Source organism: Balaenoptera physalus (assembly GCF_965194825.1).
Source record: "Balaenoptera physalus genome assembly, chromosome: 4".
NCBI classification, from domain to species: domain Eukaryota; kingdom Metazoa; phylum Chordata; class Mammalia; order Artiodactyla; family Balaenopteridae; genus Balaenoptera; species Balaenoptera physalus.
Genome location: NC_138891.1, coordinates 23,041,888 through 23,063,291, shown reverse-complemented (window position 1 = coordinate 23,063,291; position 21,404 = coordinate 23,041,888). Strand labels below are relative to the sequence as shown.

Sequence of the window (21,404 nt, the reverse complement as noted above, 5' to 3'; positions counted from 1 at the left end):
GTTATAAACATTTCAAATATATTCACTCATAATAATCCAATGATATACAGTACCAATAATGTAGTACTATTATTATCCTTATTTTTCAAATGAGATAACTGAGGCACAAACTTGTTTAAGACTGTGCAGTTAAAAAAAAAAAAGGCAGATCTTGGATTTGAACACAGGAAGTCTGGCTCTCAAGTCGGTGTACCTAACCAATACACTATACAACTTGAATTGATCTGAAACCTTTCATTCAGCAAAGGCTAATGGAGTGACTACCACATTCCAGGTATCGTGTCCAATGCTGCAATTAAAAAATGTGCTAAAACATTACAATTCCTACCCAAATAGATCTTACAGTCCAGTACCTCCTAGAACTGATTCTCAATCATATTTAGAAAAGACAAACAATGAAGAGACAATAGAGTTGAGTGACAGAATGTGGAGGAAACTTGAACTGGGGACAGTTGAGAGAAATGCAGGATTTTATTTAACACCTCAGTGTGGAGTACTTTTCTAGAACTGAGATGAGCTATAATGGGAAAACTAGTTTAAAGGGCACAGTCACTTAAGGATATTTCAGACTTGCCTTGACCTGAATTTGTCTCCCCTTGTGTTTTTCAGTGGAAAGTATTTTTGTGATGGTTACTTCACTGTTCATGAGATAATCTGCACTCTTTAAAAAACAATAAAGCTGTTTTCAATCTCCTTTTTATGGTGGGAATAGACTGAGACATTTAGAATTTAGAGGGCTGGGATTTATGGAATCATGTAGTTCATCCAGTGCTAGATGATTGGGAGGATATTAACAACTCTGGAGCCAGGAAGGGGAAGAGTGTCTACTTCAGGTGGGAAGGACTCTTGGGTGACATCACCCAGGACAGTGGGAGCCTCCCCCCAAAGAAGCTAAGACCCTTGTTTCTTCTTAATAATGGTCTTTTCTATCTCTGGATAATAGCTCTTTTCCCAATGCTCACCATGGGATTTCATTGTTATGGAGATGAGAAAGGTCTGAATTAGGAGGAATCTACAATAGATGTTGCAATGTGGAGAAATAGTAGTTACTTATTTTTAAAAAAAATGAGAGAATTATTCCCCTATTTATTAAGAGACAAGTTTGAGCTATCTCATTGCCTTCAGGAACTGCCAGGCTGACCTGCCAATGAAGTATCCTGAGAACCTATAAGGCTTTTTGTCCTCATACTATTATGGGAGATCCCAGGGAGACTATAATATCCAGAGGGTGGTTTGGGAAGGATTCCCTCTACAGATAACTAAAGGTCATTTCTGAAATAGCTGTATTTACTCTGTGAGACATGCTTCAGGGACTGGACTAACCAGTCATTGAGGGTGTTACAGGTAAGTCTAAAATGCCCATGGGTTTGACCTATTTATTTGCATGTAGGCTAGCTGCCTATTGGACCACACAATACTACTATGTGTAACCTTCCCAGCAAATACATTTGCCTCATGTCAGTGCTGTCAGGATGTATTTTTCCATACATCAGAAATCAATGCCAAAACTAGCCCCGACCCCTGCTTACTGAGACCTGATATTTCATCAGTGCCCCACCCATCCATTTATCCATCCATCCCAGTCATCTAGGAAACACTGGATGACCATTTACTTTACTGAGCCTTACTCTGAGGGCAAGGAGATGAATCAGACACATCCTCCAAGCTTCTCACAGACTATTAGAGAAGAAAGATAGGAAAGCAATACTTGCAATAGAGTGAGATAGATTCTATGATAGTTGTATATCAAAAACAAAAAATAGATTGAGCTCCCATCTCACATCCTGTTCAGAGTGACAATCATGGGAGAGAGCACAAGTGTGAGAGAACTAGTCAGCAGAAGTCTCTGTCTATATCCCCATAGGGCAGAAAGAAATTCTTCATTGTTAGAGCTTTACCTCTCACAGAGCAAGAGCTTATTTTGCCTTTGTAAGAGGATATCTTGATAAGGAGAAGGCTGGAAAGTTGGGTCTAGAGGAGCCCTGGAGGAATTTGTGGAGAAGGCAAGAGTGGATACAGTATTTCCAGGCTTTCACAGTGAGCATGGCAGCTTCCCCACTTTCTTCTTCACTTCCTTGTTTCCTTACTTCCTTAAGGCCTGAAAGATTTTTAGCTCTCTTGAATAACCCCATGAGGAACATCAATATATTTTTTGCTTTGTCAAAGGAAAACAACTTAGGATGCTAGGAACAAGATAGTGGAATGAGAACCCTCAGAACCTCCTTTTCCCATGAAGATACTGATCCAGCAACAATACATGAATCAATTCCCTTTGTGAGAAAAGCAGAAGCCAGTTAAAAGGATCCTGTACCCCAAGTGAGTGCAAAACCAGCTGTTATAACTATAAAATGTTTTATGTATGCTCCATGGTAACCACAAAGAAAATACCTATAGATGATACACAAAAGAAGATGAGAAAGGAATCAAAGCATGTCTGCACAAAAAGTCAACAAAATACAAAGGAAGATTGCAAGAGAGAAAAAGAGGGACAAAATTGTCATAAGATAGAAAACAGTGAACAAAATGGCAATAGTAAATCCTTCCCTATCGATAATTACTTTAAATATAAATAGTTTAAACTCCCTAATCAAAAGACATAGAGTGGCTGAATGGATTAAACAAAGCAAAACAAAACAAAGATTCAAATATATGCTGTCTACAAGAGACTCACTTTAGATTTAAGGACCATATAATGAAAATGAAAAGATGGAAAAAGATATTCCACATAAATGTCAATCAAAAGAGAGCAGGGATGGCCATACTTATATCAGATAAAATAGACTTTAAGTCAAAATTGTCACAAGAGATAAAGAAGGACACTATATAATGATAAAAGAGTAATTCATCAAGAAGATATAACAATTATAAATATATATGAACCTAACATCAGAGCACACAAATATATGAAACAAACACTGACAGAATTGAAGGAAGAACTAGATAATAATACAATAAGAGTAGGAGACTTCAATAACTCACTTTTGGTAATGGATAGAACATCCAGACAGAAGATCAATAAAGAAACAGCAGATTGAACAACACTATAGACCAAGTGGACTTAACAGACGTATAAAGAACATTCCACACAACAGAAGCAGAATACTTATTCTTCTCAAGTGCACACAGATAATTCTCCAGGATATAGTGTTTTAGATCACAAAAAAAGTCTTAACAAATTTAAGAAGATTAAAATCATTTTCTGACCACAATGGAATAAAACTAGAAGTCAATAGCAGAAGACTAAAAAATTCACAAATATGTGGAAATTAGACAACACACTCTTGAACAAAGAAAAAATAAAAAAGGAAATTAGAAAATATATTGAGACAAATGAAAATAAAAACACAACATATGAAAACTTAAGAGATGCAGCAAAAGCAATAATAATAGGGAAGGTTGTAGTAGTAAACACCTACATTAAAAAAGAAGAAAAATCACAAATAAACAACATAAATTTATACCTCAAGAAACTAGAAAAAGGAGAACAAACTAAGCCCAAAGTTAGGAGAAAGAAGGAAATGATAGAGACTTGTGCAGAACTAAATGAAATAGAGAATAGAAAGCAATAGAAAAAAAATCAATAAAACTGAGAGTTGGCGTTTGGAAAAGATCAACCAAATTGACAAACCTTTAGTTAGACTAACTAAAAAGAAAGGAGAAAAGACTCAAATAAATAAAATTGGAAAGAGGAGACATCTCAACTTATGTCGCAGAAATAAAAAGAATTACAAGAGACTGCTATGAACAATTATACACCAAAAAAATTGGATAGCCTAGAAGAAATGGATAAATTCATAGAAACATGCAACCTACCAAGACTGACTTATGAAGAACTAGAAAATATGAACAGACCTATGAACAGTAAGGAGATTGAACCAGTAATCAAAAACACCCAAATAAAGAAAAGCCCAGGACAGCTTCACTCAAGAATTCTCCCAAACATTGAAAGAAGAATTTATGTCAATCTTTCTCAAATTTTTCCAAAAAATTGAAAAAGAGGGAATACTTCCAAACTCATTTTTTGAGGCCAGCATTATCCTGATACTAGTGCCAAAGACACCACAGAAAAGAAAACTACAGGACAATATCTCTGATGAATATAGACGCAAAAATACTCAACAATATACTAGCAAATTGAATTCAACAATACACTAAAAGGATCACACACCAAGACCAAGAGGAATTTATCCCTGGGATGCAGGGATGTTTCAACATATGAAAATCAATTGATGTGATACATCACTTTAACAGAATGAAGGATAAAAAAATCACATGATCATCTCAATAGATGCAGGAAAGGCATTTGAAAAAATTCAACACCTTTTCATGATAAAACACAGAACAAACTAGGAATAGAAGGAAATACCTCAACATTATAAAGGTCATATATGAAAAGACCACAACTAACATCATAATCAAAGGCAAAAGACCTGAAAGCTTCCTCTCTAAGATCAGGAACAAGAAAAGGATGCCCACTCTCATCAATTCTATTCAACAGAGTATTGGAAGACTCAGCCAGGGCAAATAGGCCAAAAACAACAACAAGAACAACAAAACAAAAAACAAATAAAAGGCATACAAATCAGATAGGAAGAAGTAAAACTGTCCCTATTCGCAGACAACATGGTCTTATATGTAGAAAACCCTAATTATTACACACACACACACACACACACACACACACAAACTGTTAGAATTAATAAACAAATTCAGTAAAGTTGCAGGTTACAAAACCAACATGCAAAAATCATTTGTGTTTCCATACACTAACAACAAATTATCTGTAAATGAAATTAGGAAAACAATCCCATTTACAATAGCACCACAAATAATAAAACGTTTAGGAATTAACTGAGGAGGTGAAAGACTAGTACACTAAAAACTACAAGAGAAGTTAAAGACACAAACAAATGGAAAGACATCCTATGTTCATGGATTGGAAGACTTAATATTAAAATGTCCCTACTATCCAAAGCAACCTATAAATTCAATGCAATCTCTATTAAAATTCCAATGTTATTTTTTGCTGAACTAGACAAAAAACCCGAAAATTCATATGGAACCACAAAAGACCCTGAATAGCCAAAATAATCTTGAGAAAGAAGAAAAAAGCTGGAGGTTTCACACTTCCTGACTTCAAAACATTATAAACATTATAAAGCTATAGCAGGTATATATATATACACCAGTGAAACAGAATAGAGAACCCAAAAACAATCTATGCATATACAATCAAAGGATCTTTCACAAGGGTGTCAAGACTTCACAATAGGGAAAAAATAGTCTCTTCAACAAATGGTGCTGGGAAAACTGGATATCTACATGCACAAAAATAAAATTGGACCCTTATCTAACACCATAAACAAAAATCAACTCAAAATGGATTAAAGACTTAAGCATAAGACCTGAAACTTTAAAAATTCCTAGAAGAAAATGTAGGGGAATCGCTTCATAACATTGGTCTTCACAATGATTTCTCAGATACAATACCAAAAGCATAGGCAACAAAAGAAAAATTAGACAAGTGAGGCTACCTCAAACTAATTAGACAAGTGGGACTACATCAAACTAAAAATCTTCTGTGTAGCAAAGGAAACAATCATCAGAGTGAAAAGGTAACCTATGGAAATGGGAGAAAGCATTTGCAAACCATATATCTGCTAAGGGGTTAATATCCAAAAAATATAAGGAATTCCAACAACTCGATAGCAAAAACCCAAATAACTTGAATAAGAAATAGGCAAAGGACTTGAATAGACATTTCTGCAAAGAAGACAAATGGCCAATAAATATGTGAAAATATGCTCAACATCATTCATCATAAGGGAAATGCAAATCAAAACCACAATAGCTATCACTTTACACCTGTTAGAATAGCCACTATCAAAAAACTCAAAAAAACAAAAAATAAACAGACAAAATAATAAGTGTTAGTAAAGATGTGCAGAAATTGGAACCATTGTGCACTGTTGATGGGAATGTAAAATGGTTCAGCTGCTATGGAAAATAGTATGAAGGATCCTCAAAATATTAAAAATAGAACTACCATATGATCCAGCAATCCCACTTCTGGGTATTTATCCAAAGAATTGAAATCAGGATCTCCAAGAGATGTCTGCACTCCCATGTTCACTGCAGCATTATTCACAATAGCTAAGAGGTGGAAATAACCTACTATCCTTCTTTCCCCACACCCTCCTTAATCCTGGCAACCATTAAGCTCTGCTCCATTTCAAAAATTTTGCAATTCAAAAATGTTATATATATGGAATCATGCAGCTGTAGCCTTTTGGGATTGGCTTTTTTCACTCAGCCTCATGCTCTGGAGACGTAAGTAAGTATCAACAGTTCATTCCCAATGTGTTTTCAAAGGCATTTTCACACCTAGGGGAAGTTCTTCATGAGCTTGTGTGAATATACCAATAAAATCCCTTGCAATATTATAGGAGGAAACATATTCTCTAGAGTCGTTCCCTTTTTTTAAACATCTTTATTGGAGTATAATTTCTTTACAATGTTGTGTTAGTTTCTGCTGTATAACAAAGTGTATATGTATACATATATCCCCTCTTGCATCTCCCTCCCGCCCTCCCTATCCCACCCCTCTAGGTGGTCACAAAGCACTGAGCTGATCTCCCTGTGCGAGACGGCTGCTTCCCACTAGCTAGCTATTTTACATTTGGTGGTGTATATGTGTCAGTGCTACTCTCTCACTTCGTCCCAGCTTACCCTTCCCCCTACCTGTGTCCTCAAGTCCATTCTCTACATCTAAACAACCACCTTCTGGAGGTTTCGACACTGCGGTAATGGCAACAAACATTTTGAAAAGTTTCCAATGTGATTTTTGTGCATGTGAACTTGAAAAGGGAATAAAAATGTCAGTGGCCATATTCATCTTGCATAAGATATTTGAACTTTATGCTGCACTAAAACAATAAATTGTCTCTGTAATAAGACATGGGTGATTAAGCAAGAGAAACAATTCATGTAGCTTGAGTTGAAAAGAAGCAGTGCAATTGAAGTAATGTAATCACACCCTAGGAACTCAAGGAGGGGGTGTGTGCCCAGCGGAAGTGACTGGTTTATGCTTCTTTGTATAATGTATAAGGGAAGTGTAATTTAATTTGCAAATAGCAATCTTTAGAAATCAATTAGGAGTTTATTCCAAAGAGGGCAAACACCAGTCAATGATTTACAGACTTCTCTACAAGAGAAGGGAAGTTCAGCATTTAGTGCTCAAGTCTTGCCTTACACATCTCCGCAGGACTGACTCCGGGGGTGGGAGGATGTGGTGGGACAACAAGGAGAGTTGTCCTTCTTTGCAAGTAGCCCCTTGCTTGGGCTCCTTGGTGGAAGAACAGACCCTGGTATTTCTCATTATACTGTAGACTTGCTTTTTCAGTCATCTCTAATCAGCATTTTCCTTATCTTTCTCAGAACATAGAACATAGGCAGTCAGTCTAATAAGAATTAGCAAACGAAGATTTTGCGGTCACGTGAGTTTGGGGAATGCTGATTTAGTCAAAGTTAAGGAGGCATCTTTACTGCAGGAGTGCTCAGACCCTTTGACATGAGGCTGTGCATGGGAGATCTACAGATTATTATGAGTAAGATTGTACAGTTATGATGACTGATTGTAAGATTGTAATCAGGATTTTTTTTTTTAACTTGTCTGACCAGGGGACCTCATTTTCTTGTGAAGATTTACCCAGACAAAAGCACTCTGGGTCCCACTCTGAGGGGCCTTGTTTCCTGTCTGTGGGGCCTGTGTGCACAGGGACACCATAAACACAAGAAGATACGCTCTACGCTGGGGGGACTTTCCATTGTGTTCCTTGATGTATCACTACTCCCTAGGACAGTGCCTGGCTCATAGTAAGTGCTTACTGAACACAGGTTGAACAACTAAAAGTAACTATTATTGCTTGGGGAATTGTGCTAAACTTTTTTTAGATATCACCTCATTTAACTCTCAAAACGATACAGAGGAATAGGTCTCATTGTTATTTGCTTCTATAGATGAGAAAACTGAGGGTTATGATAGTTCATTAATTTTCCCAAGGTCATACAGATAGGAAGGGGCAGGCTGGGGCTTGAATCCAGGTTATATGACTCCACAGCCCACGCTGGTAACTGTTTCTCTACACTTCTTCTAGGAAGGAACAGATACGTAGATAAATGAATCCAAAACCCATGCAGGAATCACTCACAGGAAGGGAACTAGCCCAAGTGGCCCTACTGAAACACCCCACTCCTCTGAGCTAACTCATCCTTGGACATGGCCTTCCAGAATACACAGGGATAACACACATTTCCAGAACCTTCCTGGCTGCAGAGGCTGGCACACATGCCTGTGAGAACTGGAACGTCATCAAGAACCAGAGTCACCAGAATCACTTGGCTTGATCTTCATTTAGTTACGTGGACTTCTCTTTAAAAGAGTCCACACTGAACACTGAGGCATTTGTAATCAAACGGCCACAGGAACAGGGGTTAGGAGGCAGGGTGGGGGTGGGGAGATGAAGGCCATGGAAGCAATTAAATAATCGCTAAGGCTTCCAATCAGGAATTAGGAGTATTTACTTTAACACAGTAGATGGAGGCTCAGGAGAGAGGACGTCTCAACCTCTCAATGTTCCCAGTATGTCTCCATGATGCGTCTACCCCCACTGTGGCAGACAAGAAGTAACAAACTTGCCCAGGAAAGTGGACGTTGATACGGTAAAAAGCCTGGTGCAGAGAGGCATTCTGAGGATCCCTCTTTGGAAACAGGAAATTCGTCTCTCAGAAAGTGCTGAATCAGCACCCGAGCACTCAAGGGTCTCTTGAGCTCTGGCCAAAGGCTGGCAAAAGACTCCAGAGGCCAGCTCCGCCACAGGGAGTTCACCTTTGCTTCCTCCTGTTGATGCTTTCTCCATGCATCTTGTGTTGGCTCCAGGTAAGAAGTCACCTCTGACCCAGGATGGGTAGGACATTTCTTGGTCAACACGACTACAACTCAGCAGAGGACAGCGGTTAAGAAGAAAAACTTTCAAGCCAGATTGTCTGGGTTTGATTCTTAACGCTTCCACTTTCTAAGTGTGTCTGCTTTGAGCCAGTTATTTTATTTCTCTGGGCCTCAGTGTTCCCATCTATGTAATTGGGATAAAAATGACAGCATCTCTTAAGATTATGGCAAGGGTTGAAAGATAGAAGAGACGTAAGGTATTTACATGTGAGGCTCGTCTTCTGCATGACTATATGTCTTGCTGACCCCCTGGTTTTCAGATCAGCCTCGGTGTGTTTAGTGTGGTGAGACAGCCTCTTGGTATTGGATCAACTCCAGGGCACTGATAAATTCTACTTTGGGGAGCTGCAGTGCCGGGGTCCCAGTCCTGGCTGCCCTGTGAGTCTTGTAGACCCTGGATCCTAGGTCTCAACACAGGTGCCAGCCAACCTTCAGCACAGTTCCGCATCAACCCCCGAAGGATGGAGATGTCACTGGAATTCCCGAGGTCTGCTGGCATCAGAATGAGACCCGGAGGGCCTCCTAATCTAGCCTGTCCTCCTGCCTCTCAGCATTCCAGGTCTAAAGCATTTGCCCCACATTCTGATGGGATGTTTAGTTCTTAGCTGCAGACACACTCCAAGGATTGTCTAGAGTGATAATTGAGAATTAAAGTCATAGGCAAAGACTTGAGGACAGCAATTGTGCGTTTTAATTTATTATCCTGCTGAGTATCCATCATGTTTCAAGCCGTAAGAGCCCTTAAATGATATTATTAATTCATTCTTTCAATAATAGAAAACACTTTTTCAGCAACTGGTAAAGGCCTAACATTGTAGAGATTCAAAGAATAAGACTTGGCCCTTGATTTCTGCTTTGAATGGTGGTACATTTGAAGTTAGACCCAGTATAGGACTGGGCTCATGTGTGTCCAGGGCTTGGCTAACTCCTCATCTGTCCCCTACTCCCCACCTGCTCTCAATGTAGTCTCCTTACAGCCCCAAATCCACAGTCCCACAGAGACAGTACCTCAATTTACTTTCTGGCTTCCTGGCCCCAGAGGCCAAATTTATTAATGTAGATAATAATATTGACCTCACCAGCTGGTTGTGAGGATCCAAGGACACAGTGTAGGTGAACCTGCTGGGCACACAGAATAAATATCATCCTCCTTTCCTTCCCTGGATGGAAACTGCCTTGTCTCTGTCACAGATCAGCACAAAATGATATTTGGTCTTGTTCTGTTCTTTCTTGCCTCTGAGTTCATGCATCTGCTTTTGCTTTTGGATTTTCAATTAGATGGAATGCATTATGGAAGCAGACGCCAATTCTGCTCATGTATCTTTATGATGTATTTCTACTGAAGACATTTCTACTGAATTAAATGGAAATGGCTCTTGGAGACTTTACCTCTGAATGCACCCAGAATCTTCTTCTTGAGTGTTGGTGTTAATAGTAATAGACAAGGGAGGGGCACTTGCTATGCTGCCCAGTCAAGGATGCTTGGTTCCAAAGCTAAACACATCTAGACCAATTTAAGGCAAAAATTGGAAACTGTCTGTAAACTAACCACGGGGTTCAGGTGGGAAGACAAGAGGCCGGATTCCACATGTGGTCCTGATAATGTCCACAGCTCTATTTTCTCAGGGAACCTGCACTCCCCGCTCCCACCAGTGTTACAGGCTAGCGACCAAGTACATCATGACACTGACATACAGCATGATGAACATAGTGAGATGACACTTGGAAGGCGGGCCACCTCCGCCAGGGGGTGCTGTGAGCAGATTAGACCGCAGGCCTCTGAGGGCTCCTGTAACAGGTGACACAGCACACTCCGTACCCCTGCGGATGCTTAAAGCTGAACTGATGCATCTGATTGTTTTCATCTGGGAGTTATTTTCCTGGTAGCAGGGAAACCATGAGAGGCAGGGTAGCATAGCATCTGGAGCCCGACGGCCCAGCTCTGCCACTTACAGATGTTGACAACATACCTGAGCCCTCACGTCTCCCATCCTCCATCTAACATCCATAAAATGAGGAGAATAAAAGTGCCCACTGCCTGGGGTCGCAGTGATGCGGAATGAGTAAATACGGCCAAAGCTCTCGGAACAGCATGGAGCACAAATCCCACAACCCAATCCAAAAGTGGGCAGAAGACCTAAATAGACATTTCTCCAAAGAAGACATACAGATGGCCAAGAAGCACATGAAAAGCTGCTCAACATCACTAATTATTAGAGAAATGCAAATCAAAACTACAATGAGGTATCACCTCACACCAGTCAGAATGGCCATCATCAAAAAGTCTACAAACAATAAATGCTGGAGAGGGTGTGGAGAAAAGGGAACCCTCCTACACTGTCTGCGCGAATGTAAACTGGTACAATCACTATGGAGAACCGTATGGAGGTTCCTTAAAAATCTAAAAATAGAGCTACCATACTATCCAGCAATCCCACTCCTGGGCATATATCCAGAGAAAACTATAATTTGAAAAGTTATATGCACCCCAATGTTCACTGCAGAACTATTTACAATAGCCAAGACATGGAAGCAACCTAAATGTCCATCGACAGAGGAGTGGATAAAGAAGATGTGGTACATATATACAATGAAATATTACTCAGCTGTAAAAAGAGAATGAAATAATGCCATTTGCAGCAACATGGATGGACCTAGAGATTATCATACTAAGTGAAGTAAGTCAGACAGAGAAAGACTTATGGTATCACTTATATGTGGAATCTAAAAAAATGATACAAATGAGCTTATTTACAAAAGAGAAACAGACTCACAGACTTCAAAAACAAATTTATGGTTACCAACGCGAAACATAGGGGAGTGGGAGGCATAAATTAGGAGTTTGGGATTAACATAAACACACTATTATATGTAAAGTAGACAATCAACAAGGGCCTACTGTATAGCACAGGGAACTCTACTCAATATCTTGTAATAACCTATATGGGAAAAGAATCTGAAAAAGAATGGATATATGTATATGTATAACTGAATCACTTTGCTATATACCTGAAACTAACACAACATTGTAAATCAACTATACCCCAATACAAAATAAAATTTAAATTAAAAAAAAAAAAGAAATAAAATTTCCAGAGGAAAAAAAAGAAAAACGGAAAAAACCAAAGCCGTAAGTAAGCAGCAGATGTGAGAGTGACAATGCTGTCTTTCAGAGACATTCCTGTCTACCTGAGATGGCACGCCCTCAGCGGGGTGCAAAAGTCAGCCAGGAAGCTTGGAAGAAGGCAGGCTTCCAAGCAGGTGCTTTCCTGATGAGTGCTTTACCAAGCGGATGTGCGGAAGCCCAGCTGCCCCAGTGTCAGAGTTGAATCCACTGGTCGGTCTGGAAGGGCTGGGCACTGCCTCTCCATCAAGGCACCACGGGTGTTCCTTCCCACTGTATTTACCAGCCTCCAGGACACCAAGAGAGGACTTGCTCCGAATGAAAAGTGAGCAGCGTCCATAAAATATTAAAAAATACATCAAGAAAGAGAACTCTGGAAACAAGATTGCTCCTAGATAAAAAAGCCACCCTTGCTTTCGTAAGGAGCTCAAAATTCTCTGAATGAAGGAACTGTGGTTTGAAAGGTTACCTGTGGGAAATCTGGAGCTTTTAAAGCCCTGAGCTTTAATTAAAGCTCACTCATGGGCAACTAATATGTGAGCCCAGAGGTCCCCTGTGTGCTCTCTGGGAAGGCAGGCCAGAGAAGGGCTTTGATGAGAGGAGAAACTCCTGAGTCCTTGGCACCCATGTGAGAGCCGTGTGCCCCCGTTCCCGTTCCCTCTCTTTAGGAAAAGTTGTAAACCCCACTCTTCAGAGACGAATGCACCCGGGCACCCGAGTGTCCATCATTCCTGCAGTTCATGTAAGATGGTTGCTATGGTGCTACCCAAATGGACCATAGCATGGTTGGAGTTGATGCACTGGTGGTATTTTTTTAAATTCTCAATTATTAAAATTAAAAAAAAAAAATAGGTCCACGCTCCTTCTACAATAATCTTGTGTGTGAACCAAACGCTGCCACTTGGGGTTTCCTGCTCCACCCAGGTTGGGTTCCCCTTTTGCCACTCCACCACCTCTGCTCACGTCGTTCAGTGAGATGGTTCAAATTATTGCACCCGTTTAATCCTGCCTCACATGACTGTGTTTGTGAAGGCTGTTTCTATATCCTCATCCCCCTGGGGACTCCACATACTCTGCTATCAGAAGCAAACTCAAGTCGTCATTTCCCTCAACAGATTCACCCCAAACACTATCTTTGCTCCAGATGTCATGGGTCTTGGGCTATTTTGTAAAACTGTCACGTGCCTTGAAAAGTGTCTGGGGAGAAAACTCTTGTGGGCTAAATTTGGCCCAAAGACATGCTTGCTTGATCTGCTCAGTGTTTTAAAAAATCTGAACTACTTGCTGAAATGTAAAATTCAGGAGGTTTAGATGGATCAACTCAGATTCCCATTGAAAATCAGGAGAGCTAGCAATCTGGGCCAACAAGGCAACAATTGCTGGGTCCTGCTTTCCCTGAGAGCAGACCTTCTCCAGCGCACCACGATCCCAGGGCTCCTCTGTCTTATACTCTGCCCCATCACTCGAATTCACATCCTACTTGGTCCTTGGGTGGGGTCTTTCCAACCCAAGAAGTAAGAACTAAATAAGTGAGCAAAGGTTTATGAGTGCCCAGATTGCACTGAGAGCACCACCCCAGAGCCCTAACAGCTTTGCAACTAAGGGGATGCAGGAGGTTGCATCTTTGCTTACATAGCATTGATGAATACAGGCAAAGAAATAGCAGGTTCAATGACTCCAGAGTTTTGCTTCCAAATCTGCCAGTATGTTGTTAGAAAGCCCCTAAACAAAGAAGGTAAGAAACCTAGGACCAAAGCACCCAAGATTCAGCGTCTTGTTACACAACACAAACGTAGGTGTATTGCTCTGAAGAAACAGCGTACTAAGAAAAATAAGGAAGAGGCTGCAGAATATGCTAAACTTTTAGCCAAGAGAATGAAGGATGCCAAAGAAAAACGCCAGGAACAGATTGCCAAGAGATGGAGGCTGTCCTCTCTGATAGCTTCTACTTCTAAGTCTGATTCCAGGCAAAAATGAGATGTTCTAAGAGAAATAAATAAGATCAGACACACACACACAAAAAAAAGACTGGAATCTCTTAGCTAATAGGGGTGGCCATTTTTCTGACAAGAACTGGGAAATTTCTGCTGATAGTAGCTTAGTTACATAGACATTGTTTTTACAGAATAATAACTGTTATTTTTCTTGTCAACATTTATTTAGTTTTGTTTTTGTTTCCTGAGTTCCAGCTCCATGATGAGCTCTTGAAAAATGACCACAGGTCCTATTCCTGGTCATCTTTCTGCTGGAGCAGATAGAAAATGGATCAGTTCTTCTATGCTGAGTCATTAATTAAGACTTTGGGGACGATCTGGTTCATTGCAGGGCCACAAGAGTGCTAATGTGCTTCGGAGCTAAAGCAGAACATGGTTTGGTTTCTTCCTTCCTTTCTGCTTTAGAGAACTTTTAAAATTTAAAGCATAATTTCCAAGCTTCCTCTGCACTTGACATTTCTTAAATAGTTTCATTTTCTAGCCCAACAACAGTGCTCTTGCTTTCTAAGGCAAATATGGCTTTTTTTTTTTTTTTTTTTTGCTCAAGAAGCAGCTGACTGGGAGAAAACCAAAGGTGAGGGAAGGCTATCTGAAGAAATATGTCATGTGCTACATACAATTTCTAGGGCTAAAACCCCTCTCTCAAGACACCAACAATTTCTATTCCTTCCAGATCTTGAAAAGGTACAGAAAATATCATAATCATATTGTAGAACAAGATTTATTTTGCTTTTTGCATTTTCCTACCTTTAAATTTTTGTCATGTACAAAGAAATTAACAAAACTGTATTTTAATGGTGACTATTGAATGATGATCAGTTTTTCTTGGATCTCAGCAAATTGTGGAGGAGGTGCCACTGTGGGCTGAATGAGGATGAATTCTAACAGGATAAGTCAGTTCTCGGGGCAAGTTACAAGTCTGCTCCACGGACAGCCATCCTGGGTCAAAGTGGCTTAGTTTAGTTTGTCAAATTATTTTTGATTGGCGAAAACATCCCCAACCTTGGTGCAGAATTGCTTTTAGAAGAGTGAAATAACAACCTGTGCTTTTTAAAATAACCTTTTCTCTGAGGATATAGAAACCAAACTGGCACATGTAATAGACCCTCAGCTCCAGCCAGAGCCAGATCCTGGGGAATTGCGAAGTCAGCCAACTCCAACTTGACATCTCCTCCTTTCTCTGTTACCTGGCAGTTAAGAAATTGCCCCCTGGAGTCACATTGTTGGGATTCAAATCCTATTTACTAGCAGTGTGACATTTGGCAAGTTATGTAACTTCTCTGGACCATGGTTCCTCATCTGTAAAATGTAATGATAGCACCTCCTGCATGGGTTTTTGTAAGATTAAATGAGTTAGTACATATAAAGCGTTTATACTAGAGCGTGGCACATGGTAAAGTCTTAAATATGTCAGATTATCTATGGAGCATCTTTTCACTCCACTGTCAGTTGGCTTCCCAGGTTTTCTTACCTGGTCTTGGATTCATTGTCTGGACATATCCCTCCCACTTCACTCCCATTACCATCAAAATCTAATATCTGCATGGAACTTTGAAGTTTACAAAACGCACTTACACTCTAAACCTCACATACTCTTTATATCAACCCTGGGTATTACTCCCCACTCTGCTTGATTGTTTTGGACAACTTAGCATCACCTTCTCTCCTCTGTGTTTTGTCCTGTATCACAGGCCTAGAGTCCTGGGAACTAGATTTCCTAGAATTCTAACCAGCAGGTAACAGATTTCTATCTTTGTAAGAGTAACAGCAGAGAGGCACATGTAGGAAAGTTTGAAGGTGGAGGAGGAGCAGAGCCCTACGGCCCCTGAAGCCATGGGGGGTGAGCAGCCATGTGGGCTCTCCAGCAGAGAGCAGATGGATGGACTGATGCCAGGTGCATTGGGCATCCTTCTGCAAATCACCCCCACTGGTGCTGCAATTCCTGACTTCCTAAATGCTAGTGGTGGCTTTCCCTTTCCTTCACCCCACAGCTTCTCTAAAGACCTTATGTCCTCTAATCCCCTCTGTGAAATCCCTTCCTGTTGGAAACACCTGGAGTGTTAGCCATTTTCTTGACCAAACCCAGACTGATATACTTGCTTTATATTAAATAACACACATTGAGTATGTACTATATACAAAGCACTGTTTTAAGCTTTTCATAAATTACTTATTAAATCTAACAATAATGCAGTTTGAAAAGCAGTGCTATTATCCTGATTTTTCAAATTAAAAAAGTGGGGCACAGAGAGGTTATGTTACCTGTGCATGATTATTACTAGGCTCTCCCGACTCTCTTAATTTACTGAATGTTTGTTCTATGCCTGGCATTGTGCTAAATGCCTACATGAACAAAGAGTCTCAGGTTTCCCGAGGTAACACTGGTAGTTAAGAGCCAAACAAGGATTCCCATCCCTTCCCAACTCTGCATCCAATGTTTCTTTCTCTCCAACCTCTGATACCTCTTACATGGAGACAACTATCATGGGGATAAAGACAGATAAACTGTTATGGTTAAGGGGTATCTAGCTAAGAACTAGTTGTCTGCCCCGTGTTCTATGTGCACCTTACATTTTACGGAGGAAACTGTTTTATTCCAAAGAACAAACCTGTAGTGGTGGGTCTTGAAGGCCGGGGAGAGTTTGTGATTGTCATAGAAGGAAGAAGTGGGGGTAAACAGGGAAGGAGAGAGGAAATGAAAAGAAGAGGATGTGAATGCTGTAAGAGGAGTGAAGAAAAGAATAAGGGAAAAGGATGAGGACAGAGGAGGAAGAGGGAGGGAGAAGGAAGGCAGAATGATGGGCAGCTTTTCTGATTATCAAACCTACCAGTGGCACAGAAGAGCAAGGGCAGAAAGAGAATCTCCCTACATTCTATTTCTACCAGGGGATTCAGGTCCCTGTCATTGCAAAATTTAATAACTAAGTGCATTTACTAAAATATTCATCCCTCTGCCCTAGATTTACATCATAATGCACAATCCGTAAGTGTTAGTTATTTTAGTTGCTTGATAAAAATTTGATACATTCAGATTAACGCACATATAATAAATAGTCTAATTTTATTACATTGTATAAACACTTCCAAAACATATGGTATCTGTGCTTTTCCAAAGTGTAAGAAAGCAGATAAGGCTTCAGAGAGTCAAAGAAAGATTGCTTTCATTAAATTATGCAGTTATTGAATTTCTCCCCCTATGCTGCACTCTCCCTGGTCTCAAAGCTGTCTGCCACATGAGTAATCACTTGTGCTGGGAATTTTCCCTCGATCTCTGGATGTGATCCTTGAAAACACCATTTAAGTAATTGGAAAATTCCTTATTGAAGGCCTGCAAGCAGTGAAGACGTGTTAGAAAGAGGTCAGACGAGCTGGTAAGTGTTGTGCCGAACTATTTGGAAAAGATGCAAGTTCTGACTCTAGTCCTTGGGATACCTTGAAGCTAAAGAATATTGATCACTGACTCTGTGCTGGGCACTTTGAAAACCCTTTCAAAATGGGTAGGCATGTTCATCCCTTTTTTAAAAATATATAACAGATAAGAAAGCTGAGGCTTGGATAACATTATCTAACATAGACTTAGAATGGCTATTTTGGGGATACCTTATAGTCATGCTTCTTTATTTTAGATTAGAATGATAAACCAAACTGCCAGGCTTGGTTGAGCTTTCCAGATCACCAAATCTTGAACAGATTGGCTCAAGGATGGGAATTAAATTTGGACATTCAACCTCCTCTGGAGTCTGTGAGTTCCCTCTGCTCTCATATTCTTCCAGTAAATCCTCTTCTGCTTCAGCCAGCAGGGTCTGTTTCTGTTGTTTGCAACCAAAGCATTCTGACTGATAGAGAACAGAGCTGGATTTGAGCCTCGGTCTTCATGAAGCCAATACTAACCCTCTGTGAAGGAAATGGGGCTCCTCCTCCTGCTAACCCCACCAGGGGCCCTCCATTCACATCACAAGGTCAGACCTTAGACTAGGTGAATGAGGGTAGACTAGACGTTCTCCTGGACCAAACAGGGAAGACAAGACATTGGGCACCAACTGCTACTCCCCAGGACAGTACTTCTGCCTGGTATTCTGGGCATCTCTGGGACTGCTTGCCTAAGCCTTGGGGGGGCAGGTGCTCCTCACTTTACTCTGATAAAAATCAATAGGCATCCCTAGTTTCCTTGGAACTGGCTTCCTCCACTGCCCACGCCAAGCAAAATGGTCTGGGAGAGGGATTATGCTCTTTGTCCCCTTTGCTCTTTGGCATTTTCTAAGGGCACTCGGCATCATCTCGGTGCCCCTTTCCCCCTGCTCAGGCCTGCATTCCAGGAGAAGAGATCTCACCCAAGGTCACCCCAGTGCCCACTCCCAGAACAAAAGCTACTCATCCTGCCTCCTCTTTCTTTGGGGCCTGAAGCTATGCAGATCCCGGGTGACATTAATACAAGTGTAACGGTGAGATGAAGGGAGAGGATAATCCCAAAGAGCCCAGGGCTGGTTTGGCTTTATCTAGTGTGCTGCATTCCCTCCCAAGAGTGACACTTTGAGAGAGGATTTTCCAAACTGGGTGCATTCAGGAGGCTGCCTGATGCTCACAGGGTCTAGAAACCAAGTGGCAGAGGATTTGGCAAAAGATTAAGAATTGTTAGTGGGGTGACATGCTAGTTCCCATCACACATTTGGAGGGCAAGTGTGGCGATGAGGAGGAGGTGCACTTAGTGGCTGAGGTTCCAGAGGACAGAACTAAGAAAGAAGGATGGGAATTAAAAGGGGGGAGATCTTGGTTTACTATGGGAACAAATGTTGTAATTAGGGCTGCCTTCTCTGGTACTGAGCGTTCTGTTCCTTTAAGTATCTGAGCAAGAGTAGGAGATGTCTGCCCAGGGATGCTACTGGAGGGACTCCAGGCTCTAGAAGAGAAGATCTGATCATATGATCCCTGAAGTCCCTCTCTCTTGAAGATTCCAGGATTACAATGTGCTTAAACGTTGATGGACAATAGGGGGGTAACTAAATAAACTGTTCTATCCACGTTCGGAAATCTTGACAGCCTCTAAAAAGAATGAATCAGAGCTAAGGGTGCTAACACGAAACCAAATTTACAACATATTGTAAATTTGAAAAAGCAAGCTGCAAAGAGATATTTCCATGTAATACTGTGCATTTTGGAGGATATGTGGGCACATGAATACAAACATGCAAACACACAAACACACACACACACGTCAGGGAAATTAACAAAAAATATAGTTGAGGAGTCTGAGAGTGGAAATGATAGGTAAGAGGAGTTTAGACTCATTTGCAATGTTTCTCTTCTTTTTTCTTTTTATTTGTTTAAACAAAGAGAATATATTAGTGTACTACTTCTGGTATTAAAAATGAAAGGAAAATTGCTAATGGCTATGAGGTTATAAAAATGAAAGGAGAAGTGTTGATAGCTATGAGCTATTTCTCCCAGTTAAGGAGTCTGCAGTTCCACCTTGATTGGTGGTTGGTTGGTTCATTCATTCCTCAATAACCATTGAATGCCCCCTGTGCACCGGCAGTGTAAGGAGACAGGGCATGGTGGAAAGACAGACGGAGTTCTCCCCCTCAAGGAACTTATGGTAGAGGAACCAGGAACTACAATAGAGTGTGGAGAGCACACAGCCCAGGCAGGAGGCATCAGGATCAGCTTCCCAGAGCCTGAGGACTGAGGCCTGGGGCAGGGGATCCTAGAGTGGGCGATAAGTATTCTGGGTATAAGCAACATTATGTGGCAAGGTCTAGAGTGAACAGAAGGGCAGCCTATTTGAGAACATGAAATAAGGTTGTTATAGCTGCTGGGAGGTAAGTGGCACAGAAAAAGATGAAGCTAAAGATATAGGCAGAATGCAGATACTAGAGGGACTTATGGGTCATGTTTAAGAGTTTAGACTTTAGCCTAAGTCAGCAGGGAGTCACTGAAGAATTATAAGCAGATGAGAGGTTGAGGGTGGAACTTCCAGCTCGTTAAAGGCGGTTTCTGGCCCGGGTGGCTCTGGGTAGTCCTCAGAACACAGCACATAAGCTTTCTACTTACACCAGTCTGGATTTCAAAGAGGTACAACCAAATCAACTTGTAATTATCTGTATGCAGATTATTTGCTTTGTGGATAACCTGTGGCAATTGCAAAACGTTAAGCCATAACTGATCTTCTATTCTTGCACAGGACAGTGATGGCTGCCTTTCTGTCATTAGTCACCAACTCCCCTAGGCCTGCAAACTCATTCTAACACTGGATGGAGCCTAACCAAATCCAGAAGGAAAATCTCTGCCCAAAATGATTAAAATAATGCATAAGAAAGCCAAATGTAAGTGACTGCTCATTCAAGGGAATACCCACGGCAGGAACCCATCACATTCCTGAGTAGTCAAGTGTCCATGGTTGATTCAGCGCAGCCATGCAGGAAGCAGGGGACAGGGAAGGGGCTTGGTGCCAGGTGTCACTGCACTGCTGTGCAATGGAGTCCTGGCTGCTCACTAGATCCCTGATGTTTGACAGGTCACTTAATCCCTGGGCAACAGTCTCTGCATCTGATATTTAACATGGGTGGTACAGGGAAAATCTATGCAGATTTAGAGTCAAAAGTCAACAGGCATGCTGAGAATTGGAAATCAAGCATAGTCAAAATTACACTTGAGAACTAAAACAACAACACCTTATATCCTCTTTGAATTGTGAACACCAGGCACTTGGAAGCCCAAAAGATTCCATATTTTTTCTTTTTCTTTTCCCATATTTTTCTGATTACTGGAGGTGAAGGTCTAGTTTGAAAGGCTGAGGGAGACATGGTGAACAGGGTGAGGGGCAGGGGATGTAGCGGTGAGATAAATGCAGGTTTCTCTCTTACAATCCACATCTGCTTTCATTCAAGTAAATTGAATATGTACGATGATTCAGCTCCATTGTACCACTGTAGCTATTACAACTACTTAAAAGTTTTTTGTTGTGGGGATAAATTGATATATATGAATTACCCGGCATATCTTATGTGGTTTGGGGTCTCTCCTTCTGTCTATTGGTCATAGATAATTGAGAAAAGACTGCTCATTCCTGCAAACAAATCACTCTAGAATGGACCTTAAAGAACAGAGTTAGAAGTTTCTTTAAAATCATCTAAACTGAATTGCTGAATTTATGGAGGAGGAAACTGAGGCCAGGGAAGGGAGTGATGTACCAGAGCCACACTGCTGGTGAGTGACAGGGCTGGGATGAGGTCCCGACTCTACTGACCGTCAGATCTCCGATTTCACCACGCGGAGCCTCCAC

General features: G+C 40.9%; 1 protein-coding gene across 1 annotated transcript in view; it reads right to left on the bottom strand.

Moving 5' to 3' along the window:
* CLSTN2 (calsyntenin 2) overlaps positions 1-21,404 on the bottom strand; it is a 641,924-nt gene that overhangs the window by 347,042 nt on the left and 273,478 nt on the right. The window lies entirely within an intron of this gene.